Source organism: Tamandua tetradactyla, chromosome 20 (genome assembly GCF_023851605.1).
Source record: "Tamandua tetradactyla isolate mTamTet1 chromosome 20, mTamTet1.pri, whole genome shotgun sequence".
Classification (NCBI taxonomy): domain Eukaryota; kingdom Metazoa; phylum Chordata; class Mammalia; order Pilosa; family Myrmecophagidae; genus Tamandua; species Tamandua tetradactyla.
Window position 1 is genome coordinate 5834904 of NC_135346.1, and position 12713 is coordinate 5847616.

A 12713-nucleotide genomic window follows, 5' to 3' on the forward strand; every position below is an offset into this window, starting at 1 on the left:
TAATAAAACAAGATTAATGAAAAATAGACAGAGACACATTCTGGTGAAATTTCTGAACTATAAGAACAGAAAAGCTTAAAATTGTAAGCAAAATTAACAGATTGCTCACAAAAGGAAAGATAGACTAGTATTAGGCTTTTTATCATCAACATAGGAAATCGGAAAACATTAGAAGGTTTTTCTAGAAAAGGACAATGACAGAAGAAATTGGATGAAGATATTCTTTCCATGTAGCCCAAACAAAAGTATTTTAAGATGTATAAGGATTCATAAATATTATATCCATATGCCCTACTATAAAAATTACTTAAGGAAAAATGAAAACAGAACAAAGATTTCAAGTTAGGAAAAGATCAAGGGTACAAGGAAAATAGATGAACATTAAATCATGAAAATATTGCAGGTGAATCTAAGAGCAAGATCACTATATGACTGAGAACTCAAGGAAATGTATGGCAAAAGAAAAACTTAATGGCTTAGAATTAAAGTGTTAAACCATCTCAGTAAACCTGAGAATTTGGGGATATGAGTTTGACAAGTAAAATATTTTATCAGGTAACTGCCAAGAGGCTGCATAGTTATTACTTAACTTCCATATACCAATAAATAAATGTAGGTGAAATAAGACAAACTTCAGATCTGTCACTATAATTACCCCATAACTCAATTTTGTCTATTAATTGACTATCATGGGGGTCCCAGATGATTGGGGATCAGCTCAGCTTCCAATTCATTCATATGTGCTCTTCTTGCAAGCATTTTTCACGTGGATACTAGGCCTCAAACAGAGCAGATCCCACATGACAGAAATAAGAAGGAAATCAGCAAATGAGTGACTAAATATAAGAGATGCTATTTTTCACTTTTGGGTTCCTAGCAAATGGGAGAAATGGCACTCTGTATTAGCACATGTTTACATCATATTCTGCATCTTTCAGGACAGTGCTCCAATCTTAAAGGGCATGATTTTCTAAACCTATGCATCCATAGGTCTCCATGAGACCATGCTGTATCTCTGTGAGACCAGTTATCTCAGAGTGATGAGGTACAAGATAAAAAATCAACCCCATGGTTATCAGCTCTTTGCCCTATTTCTTTTCTGTAACATAAGTTACCTGGTCAGAGGCAATGTCAAATGGACTAGTCAGATGGCATAATAGGTCTCTGGAAAGTGCATGGGTGTGCTCCTGGGAAAAAAACATTAAGGAGATAAAGAAAATCCAAATCTAAAATGAGTATCTATTATACCATGAGGGCAAATCCTTGTCCCATCCATGACTTATGGGCTCCAAAGTGATCAATCTGCCCTGAGGTAGCTGGCTAAGAACCTAAAGTAATGTTAGTATTAAGGACTCAAAGTTCCTCAATGTACTGCTAAATTAAGTATTGACATTTGCAATAGCCAGTTACTGTTTATTGAATTTCAACCTTAGTATTATTATACAGAGATACATGATACTTTTGCCACTTTATGGTCCACTGAAGAAACACCGGTGTTATTTTGGAAGGATGTTCACTGATAGCCATGAGATAAGTCATATCATCCACCTGATTCTTGAGAGACTTTTCTGCAATGTGCATCTTTAGTGAGCATCATGTAGGGACATCAAAATTCTCATACTTTTAGTCTATTCTAGGAGGTCTTTTGAGAAATCTCTTCCCCAAACCACTTTCACATCCAATTTTATAGCTTTCACCTTGCTGGCAAACTAATAAAACCATTAGATACGTCTTAAGTTATAAGTCCTTACTTCATGTCATGTCTCGTAGGAAATGTCAATCAGATGTGCCACTCAAATTTTGCCAGCTTTGGATTGTCCTTCTCCTTTGCCCTTTGGGCATACCTCTAAGTGGCCATGCAATATATCAGCAGTTCAATTTAAACTGGTGCCAGAATTCTGTACAGAGGCATCAGTAAATCAAGGTCAGTTACTTTCTCTTCAGGCAACAGTGCTTAAGGAATAGTTCTTAGGTATGTATAAAGCAGTGGTTCTCACAGGGGATGATTTTACCCCCAGGGGACAATTTTGATTGTCACAAATGAGTTATTATTGGGGTCTAGTGGTCTAGTTAGATACAAGGGAATTGTTAGACATCCTACAGTGCAGAGAATAGCCCCCGCAAGAAATAATTATGAGGTTGAAATATTAATAACTCTATGCTTGAAAAATCCTTAGATACACGGATGGGAAGCAGTGCAGCAGCGGTTGTGTTTCAGTGTGAAAAACTTATTCATGCAACTTGCTAGTACTGTCAAAACCTCCCTTACTTGATGGTATGAGGATGGGTGGCTGAGGTTGCATTGTTACCTGGTTTGGCATGATCAGGTAGCAAGGGTCCAGGAGCAAGTGAATACAAATTTCTGAAAATGAAAATAGGTACTTGTCCCCACCTCACATTATATACAAGAATTAACTCAAAATAGAGCAAAGACCTAAATGCAAGAGCTAAGTCTTAAAAGCTCTTAACAGAGAACAGATGGAAATCTTTGTTATCTTGGATTAGGCAATAATTTCTTTGATATGACACCAAAAACAAAAGCATCAAAAGAAAACTTAAATAAATTTGACATCATCAAAATTAAAATCAAAGATCAACAAGTGGTGCTAGAAAAACTGGATCCCCATTTTCAAAAGAATGAAGGAGGACCTCAACCTCATGCCTTTTAAAACATCTACTCAAAATGGATCAAAGATCTCATTTCAAGCCATGACTATCAAACTCCTAAAAGAAAATGTTGTAGCACATCTTCAGGACCTTGTGTTAGGCAAGGGTTTCTTAGACATTACCCAAAGCATAAGCAACAAAAGAAAAAAAAAAGATAAAAAGGGCCTCACCAAAATTTAAAACTTCTGTTCCTCACAGGTCTTTATCATGAAAGTTAATTAACAAACTACATATTGAGAAAAAATATTTTGAAACCACATATCAAATAAAGATTTAATATCTAGAATACATAAAGAAAAATTTTAACTTAGCAACAAAAAAGACAAACCATCCAGTTGAAAATAAGCAAAAGACTTGAATAGATATCTCTCCAAAGAAGAAATACAAATGGCCAAAAAGCATGTGAAAAGATGGGCAACATGATTAGCCATCAGGGAAATTCAAATCAAAATCACAATGAGATATCATTTCACACCCACTGTAAGGGGTCCTATTAAAAATAAAAACATACAATTATAAGTGTTGGAAAGGCTGCAGAGAAACAGGAAAACTCACTCATTGCTGGTGGCAATGTAAAATGGCATAGCCACTGTGTAAGACAGTTGGTTGTTCCTCAAAAAGTTAAGTATAAAATTACCATATGACCATGCAATCCCACTAAGTATATATCTAAAAAAAAAAAAAAAAAATCTGAAAACAAGAATTCAAACAGATATTTTCAGTGATGTTCATAGGGACATTATTCACAATTGCCAAAAGATGGAAGCAACCCAAGTGTATTAGTCAAGATTCTATATGGAAACAGAATCAACAGTAGATATCTGTAAATATTATGTTTTTGTACAAATTCTCACAGGACTGTGGGAATGCACAGATCCAACTTCCGTAGGACAGGCTGCAAGCTGGGAACTCCAGTGAAGGTTTTCGATGAAATTCCCCAGGAAAAGCTGGCTGGCTGAAGTAGAGAGGGAAATTCTCTCCTCTGACTGCTGAAATCATCATTTCTCCTTTTAAAGCCTTCAACTAATTGGGTGAGATTCCCCTCATTGTGGAAGGCTATCTCTTCAGTTGATTGTAGATGTGATCTGCCATAGATGCAGTCAACTTCCTGATGGTTTAAGTTCATGAAACTTCCTCACAGAACAGTCAGACCGGTGTTTGCTTGACCAAACGATTGGATACATTGACACATGAACTTAACCATCCACCATCTTAACTAACCATCTGCCTTGAATCAACCAGATTTACCCCCAGAATTCCCCAAAGTCTCACAATTGGTTATATCTTATCCTCAGGAAGTGGGACAGAGGGAGAGTCTATAATAGGGGTGGACAATTTAAGTCTGGTGGAGTTGTTAGAAAGACTTCCATTTTCTGCCAAATTCCAGTCTAGAAATTCCAAAACAGTCTGACAAAAAAAGCACTTAAGAGAGCTGGAGAAATATTTTGAAAAATTCTTTATAAATTAATGGAGGGTATGCCAGAAAGTTAGGAGAAGCCTGGAGGCTAGAGACAGAGCAGGGAGACAAATGGCCACTGAAACTGGCACGTCCCCTGAGAGTCTCTAGAGGCTCAGTGCCTGGGACTTCCAGCCAAGCTGCACCCCGCAGCAGGAGAGTGGGGGCAGGGCTTCTGCAGAGTCTGTCTTGGCCCCTCTCTGGGCATGAAGACTGATCACTGCCTACGCTGCACCAAGTAATGGACCAGTAATAACTCACACCCTAAGAAAAAAAGGTGACCTAGAAAAAAATCATGCCCAGCAAAGGCAAACAGCAAGGATCCTTATCTATGTCAGCTGCAGCTTTGGCTAGAGATTTTAAAAGAAAAGTTTCTCTTGAGCTTTGAAAGTCACAGGCAAACCCTCCTATAAGCTTGGGAAATGAATACACTGTTTTATTCTCTGTTCAATGCAAGAAACCCTGAAGAGAACGTTTTAATTTGAAATGTTCGCTTGTGTTTGGCAGAAGCGAATTCAAATGGTTGCTGGAGGAAGGCAACCTCCAGGGGCTTTCCAGAACTTACACAGAGAGTTTTAATAAATACAAACCCACAAATAGGAACTCATAAAATAAAGAATATTAAACCCTTCATGAACACGACTCATCAGACAAAAGTAACAGCAAAGCTAGACACCACTCAAAGCTTTAGAAACTGAAGTTAGCAGATAAAATTAGTGCAAAATGTTAATAATAGGGAAGACTGTGTGTAAAGGGGGCAAGTTCATGAGAACTCTACATTCTGCATGATTTTTCTGTAATCTTACAACTGTTATAATGAAAAAAGATTTAAAGCCAAAAAAGTTGACAAATATTTGGCATAATTATCAAGAAAATGAAAGAAGACGTGAATAAATAATATTAGAATGAGATAAGGAGCATAATTATTCATACAGCACAGCTTAAGATAGAAAGGAAATGAGGTGAACAACTTGATGCCAATACATTTGGAAATTAAAACAGAATAGATGATTTTTACCAGTGCTGACCAAAGAAGGGATCGAAACTGTGAAGTCTTACAGTTATTTTTAAATATCCCCTAACAAAAACATGGGGACCAGTTTACAGATGAGTTCTGATAAGCATTCCAGGAACAATTAATTTCCAGAGTAATGTTTAAGAGGAAAAATTCTTGAACTCTCATTGTAAGAAAGTTGGTATAACCTCAATTACAAAACCATACAAAGAGAATGTGAAATAGGAATATTATAAGCCAATTCACTTTTGAAGACAGGTGCAAAAATCTTAAACAAACTATTAACAAACAAATTCCAGCATTGGAGAAAAAGATAATCAAACATGAGAATGTTGAATTTGGCTCAGAAATCCATAGGTGGTTAAATGTTAGAAAATCAATTGATAACATTCGTTATATTAATACACTGGAAGAAAAAGACTATGTCATTCTCTCAATACATATAGGAGAATAGATAAAATTTATCAATGCTTATGATGAAAATTCTTATCAAGTTAAAAACAGTAGCATCATTAATTTGATAGAAGACAGCAAAAACCTGCGAGAAATATTGTACTTAATGATTAAATGTTAGAAGCATTCTCTTTAAAATTTGAAACAAGAAAAGAATGTCCACCATCAGAGCTCATATTTAGCATTGAACTGGAAACCTCAATGATGCAATGAGAAATTTAAAGTGTAAGGATCAGAATGGAGTAATACAGCTGTTCTTACTCATATATAATATGATTGTCTACCTGTAATTAATATAATCAATGAGAGAATTTAGCAACCTTTCTGGAAATAAGATCAAGGCCCGAAAACCAACTGCATTTTTATATCAGCAACAAATGACTAGAAAAGTCCTATTTTAAAAATACCATCTATACTTACAACAAAAAACAAATTACTCAGGGTTCAATCGGTTAAAAATGTTTGAGATCTTTATGGAGAAAATTAGAGCACTTTTCTGAAAAGCATTAAAGAAGACATAAGTAGTTAAATGGAGAAATATACCATACTCATAAGGCAAGAGAATAAATATAATAAAACTGATAGTGCAATTTTATTCAAAATCCCGAACAAACTCTCCATGGAGCTTAACATGCGATATTTGAAGTTTATATGAGAGAGCAAAAGGCCAAAACTAGCCAAGTCACTCTTACAAGAGAACCAAATAGGTGAACTTACCCTGCCAGCTATCAAGATCTATTATAAAGCTATATAGAAGAGAAAACAGAGAAGGCAAATAAATCCCTGGAACAGAATAATGATCTCAAAAATATGCTCAGACATACCTGCAAATTTGTAATAAAGCAGAACCAGCATCACAGTTCAAAGTAGAAAGCATGGACGCCATTGGAACAATTGGTAATCCATATAGAAAAAACACATTTAGATTCCTTTTTCCCACCATGCCGAAATATCAATTACAGGTGGATTTAAAGACTTGATATCAAAATTGGGAGAAATAGTGCTTGGAAATATGACAAGAGAAATTAAATACTCAAAAATTTGGAAGTTAAAGTGGAAGAAATGTCTAACAAAAAGTTAGAGGTGGAAACTGGGACTGGAAAGAGAAAAAAATAACACAGCTAGTCAAGGTAGTCAAGGGTTCATTTTGTCCCCCCAAAAGTACATGTTAACCGTCCCTCATCAAGGCATATAGAAATGAATTCTCAGAATGGTGGAGTCAAAGGAAGAGGGTGGCATATGGACAAATTGCATTTAAAAGCTCTAATGGCAGAACAGCATTAGACTTTTCAACAATACAGAATGTTATGGGAAAATCACTTTCAGGCCAGAACTCTCACTGAATGTGAGGTTAGGATAATGACATTTAAAATATGCAAGATCTCAAAAGTTTTAGTTCCCACACATCTTTTCTCAAGAAACTATTGGAAGAGATTTTTCTGCCGGCATAAGCCGTGAAAGAGGAAGGCATGCGATAGAGGTGCTAAGAAATCCAATTAGGAAAGGGGCAAGAGAGGCAGTGGAGATGGCACCTGTGTCAGTCGAACCAGGCCAGATCAGGGTAGAGGACTTTGGGAAAGATTTCCCTAAGAAAACGAAATAAGACAGAAATTAACAGAATTGACCCAGTGAGTTTGAACTTATTGGAAGGATATTTGTCCAATTGGCAGGGAATTGGGGTGAATTAGTGATAAGTAATAATACTTAGAAAGCCAATCAAATGACAAAACAATTAATAACTCCAAGGAAAACAAAAAGTTATGCAGGAGAATAAAGGAATCATAGTATATGCGTGAAGAGTATTAATCTAAAAATACATATTAGGATAATAGGAAAAGGAAAATGGTTATGTGTTGGGATGAAACTGAATGAAATGGATTTGAATCCTCATCTTCTCTAAGGGAAAATTAATACACAAGGTCTAAAATAAAATGGTAATGGGATAACAACACACATATTGTTCAGAGACATAAAGGTAAATGTCAAAAAAGTTGGCCAACAGGCTTGAAAATGGTTTTCTTTACAGAACAGGATATGGGAATCGGGATAATCATTCAAGGCTGCTTATTTTCATAACAAGCCTTGGATAACTAGTTGATTCTAGATTACATGCATATATAATTTTGTTAAAAACTCAATTAAAAATATTTTTTCCCAGTGCCTGCCCATGCAAAAAAAAAAAAAACCTCTTTAAAAATACTGCTATAAATTTTACCGTTTCTTTTTGGGTTGATTGTAAAGTTTTGGGAAAGGATGGTGGTGATGGTAGCACAATATTGTGACTATAATGAACCATGCTGAATTATATAGATGAAGGTGGTTAAAAGGGGAAAATCTTAGCTCATATATATATGTTACTGGAATAAATTTTTTTTAAAGATATAGGACTGCACAACACAGTGAGCCCTATTAAAACAGTGGACTACAGTTAACAGCACAGTTATAAAAATGTTCTCTCATGATGTATAACAAAGGTGCCACACTAACGCAAAGTGTTCCTAATAGGGTGGTATACAGGGACTTTGTATTTTATGCATGATATTTCTATAAACATACTTCTTTATAAAAATTATGCTAAAGCAATACAGGTAGGTGCAGGGTCTGGCCTCCTCATATGAATAAGCAGCTACCTTGGCTCCCCTGGAAAAGGCAACTCGAAGAGACAAAGTGGAGAGGAGAGCATGTTGGAGAAGGTCGGGAGATGACCCAGTGAATTGGGTTGTGCAGCTGCCTGCTACTCTCCTGCTGTGGCATGCATTGCTCCTCATGAGTTGCTCCCATTGGATGGGATCCCATGGCAGATGGTCCCTGCTCTGTTCTGCTTCCAGTCCCAGCTAGCAGAGACCAGGCGGTGGCAGTGACAAAAGAAAGAGAAAGAGGGTGAGCTGGCCTTGGTCTGAGTGAGGCGCTGGCGCATGGTACGGTGAGAATACAGAAGTGCCCGTTTATCATCTTTTCTCAAATTGTGGTCAAGGAATCAGCAAAAGCACGATCAAACAAAAACTGATGGAAGGAAGCCTTGCATGGCTCTTGGTTCATGGCAGGTTGCACTTCCTGCTGTGTTGATGAGCTGGTTTTCTTTACTGATGATAAAGCAATACAAACACAATTTATGCCACACAGTGGCCAACCTACCACCATATATTTGAAGATTGGGACATGAATGGGAGGGTTATGGAGCGTGTGATTTTTAAATACCCAACAGCAGAATTGAAGTCCATTAATTTCTTGTGAATTCTACTAAAATACTCCACACAACAGAGACTCTAAGGTTGAGCTGTTGTTTGAGCCTTTCTATTTCTAGGCTTTCACCGAGTTTTACAAGCCAGTCCCGCCTTAGCGGCACCTTGGACATTGAGACAACCAGGACAATGAAGAGGAATGCAGTCCTCTCCGCAGGCTGAACCATGATCTGAGAATTGAGACATTGCTTCCCAAGAGTGGGAAGAGAACTGTAGATGCTTCATCCAAAATCAAAGTGAAGAATTAAGGGACTGCAGACAAAGGTCAAAGTGTACTGGCCCACTAGTCACTACATATCACTTGCAAAATGGCTCGGGTTTTGGCCTCCATGCTTGAGTTCTACCAAGCACGCCACATCACACGGAATTAGGAAGAAAATGGAGCTGGCATTTGTCATCACATTCCGGTGTTTGGAGTCGTATTGTAAAATTAATTTTATAGCTAATGGGAAAGAGATATTTCTTATTATCTATTTTTGCACGGATGGCTGGTAACTGGCTTGACAATAATAAGGATAAACATAATAATTTAGTCTGTGTATCAATACACAAATGTAGGGGAAAGCTGAAATGATTGTTTTGCTTCTGATTAAATACTTAAATCTTGTTTGTAACAAGAGAAGAGGGTTTTAGTTCTTTCTGTGTCCTGATATTTTATATATTAACAAATTACTCAAAATTGGATGGGATTCAATAATCCAAGATAATAATGCTTGAATTATACACATTTAAGCTTCCAAGAATCTTTTTTCACACTTATTATACTTTGAGGAGAAAATACAAACCAGGAGAGTGACGTAATTAAAGAAAAGTAAATTTTAAAAATAGTCTCATGATCTTGCTTCATACATAGGTTTCTCGTTATTATCATCCAAAATTAATTGACTCTTGTCCCTCCAAATATTGGGGGGATATTCTTAAAAATCCTTTTATAAGTAAGAAACTAGTACAAGCTAGTATGCTATAATGTATATGTTTAAAGCACTATTAGCTCTTACTTAAATAAAAAATACAGAATGAGGTCAGTATAAAGTAATGGTTTTACAAGTTCATACATAATTTTTCCTTAAGCAAAAAAAAGTCAGAAGGCTGGAAGTAGAATTATAGTCTTCAAAAGGAAAGAGGAAAGCCCTAACCTTGAGAAAGAACTTTCTGGCCATCTGTGTGGAATGTAACCATCATCCTGCAATCCACTGCTTGATTGCCTTCATGGCACACAGTATCTGAAGTTATATTATTTAATTATTTTAGTTCTTCATGTATTATTTCACTTTCCCACTAGAATGTAAACTCCATGAGGGCAAGATATTTTCTGTGTGGCTCACTGCTATATCACGAGAATACTTATCTGACACATAGCAGGGGCTCAGTAAATATTGATTGATTGATTGAATTGATGAATGATGGCTTCTGTTCACTTCAGCAATGCCCAGTTGGCTTATGCCTCCTCCTCACCCTTCTTTGTGGGTGGCTTGAAACGTGGCACTTTTCTTCCCATCCTATGTTGCAATCACTCAGGATGAGAGCTGTGCATCCTAGAAGCTGGTAATCTAAAGGAAGGTAGGATAGCAAAAGCCTGACTGCCTCGCAAAAAATATTTTCTTCTTTTACTTTCAGGCTCAAGTTCCAAGGCCAAACCTCCAACAGGCTTTTCTCGGCCAATGATTGAGTGCGGGAGGGAAACTGAGGAAGGCCCATTTCTGTGAGATGTGGGGCTCTTCTGACAGGTGACTCTGGTTCACAAAGTTTCTGTTGGCTCAAATGAAACTTTCTTAGAATTGAGCTGCAGTCTCTTCTGCCTATCCAACCTTCCTTCCTTCCCTCTCGCCTTCATAGGGCCAGACCATATCAGGCTAAAGAGACTACGTGACCCAGGTGCACGTAATAAAAACACCTCTTGCGGAATCTGCTCTATAGAGGCTTCTGGGCCATCTGCTATATGGTGACGCTCTGACTCTCTTGCCTAAATCCACTGCTCCTTCCTTCCCTTGCCCACAGCCTGTTGACTGCATGGTGTTTTGGTGAATGTTTAACAACCAGCTCTCTGAAAAAAATGAACAAGCACTGATTTATAGAGTTTGCACCTTTCCCTGGTGTCTACGCTCCCACCGCAGGAAATCTCAAGCTCCCAACCTGACATCACTGAAAGCAGAGTTAAGAAGAAATGCTCAGTTGCACTATTACAGATTATCTCCACCTTACAGATACAGTAGTTGTAAAAAAAAAAAATTTCAAGAGTACAGATAATAGTAAAAGGAGGTGATTAAATAACTACACATTTATGAATTTGAGACCTTTTAAAAATATAATTTATGGAATTTTAAGGTCACATACTTTAATCTTCTAATAAAGGCTATGTTTAACAAGCGGCTCCCAGAATTCCTGAAAATTTAACATTGGCACTCACGAGCCTAAATGAGCTGCTTTAGCAGACCTCTAGGCTTCCAACCCCAAACCCTGATTGTACAAACAGAGCACAGACGCCAACCCGCACGCTGCCATACTCTCACACAAGGCAGGCAGTGGAAGGGAGCATAGGGCACATTTTCTCCTACCCTTTCATTTCACACGTTGAAAAACTGAGTTTCAGAAAGTTTACACATTAAAGTAAGCATGGATTTACTGAAAATAACATGCGCTAGATCCCCTTTAATGTGTAAGGAGGAGATAGGAATTTCTTCTTTCTTAATAGATTCTCAGTCTATTTTCTTTGGAGTCTTCTTCTTAAGTGATTTTCCTGTGAAGCACTGCATGGGAAAGTGACTTCATGCTAGGGCCTCCACTAAATATGTAAACCGTTAGCATGAGGCTTTATTGGTGAATTGTTATTTGTGAATTCAGAATAAAAAATGAGTTTATTCACAAGGCCATATAATCGATTGTTCATGACTATAGACACAAAGGCTTCCCTAACCCTTTCACAGAAACCGCCTGAGACTTTTTCCAGGGTAGATCCCCAGATGTTAGAGGCCATTAGAAATGAATGACAACATTATAAAAACTGGATTACCTGGTCATTTTTTCATAATGCACTACTTTTTAAAAGATTCACTTTAATTTTTCTACTTACTAATTAGCTGGGCATTGTTAAATAGTGGGTGCCATTCTTTATGTTTGCATTAGGATTACAAATTGATTCAGTAAAAATAATCCTGGATATTTCATTTGTATTACAAGTAGATTTTATTTTTGGCAGAAAACAAACAAGAGTTGAGTCACTCTTACAACAATTTGAAAACACCAGAAAGTACAGCAGGATTTTTCTTACTTCCCTTAAATGTTGAAAGAGGACCTTGAGAGGCTAAGCCAAAAAGTTGATTTTCAGAAACAATGCATTTTTTTAAATTGGAGGAATGGAGTAAAATAAGAAAAGAGATGCAGAGGCTCCAAATATTGCTCTTTTCACTCTTAGAGAAAATAATAAGATAATTGTCAATGAAGAAAAGTGTGGCCGTATTATTTACTAGAAAATGCCTTTTGGCTATTACCTTGATGAGCTAAGTGCTTCCTTTACCTCAGCACCTGGCACATACAATATTTTTTTTTGTTAAACAAATGACTATAAGAACATTATATACTTTGATGCTTTAGCCACCCTTTAAAGCAAAAGTTGGTGCTAAATATTACAAAAAACTAAAAAACTGCATTGCCACTAAATAAAAGCTTAAGGAATAAGAAGTATCTTATTACAACATTGTCATGTTATATATATATTTCCTTTGTGACTGATAATGGGTCTAAGGACAGACTGGTTAAGACAAAAGGTGATGACTCTGAAGGAAAACACGTGCTTGGGCATCTACATTTTGCAGTACTCATTTTTTAAAGTGAGACTCACCACTTTATTAGCCAGAGTTCTTACGATGTTAGGAATTGGTTC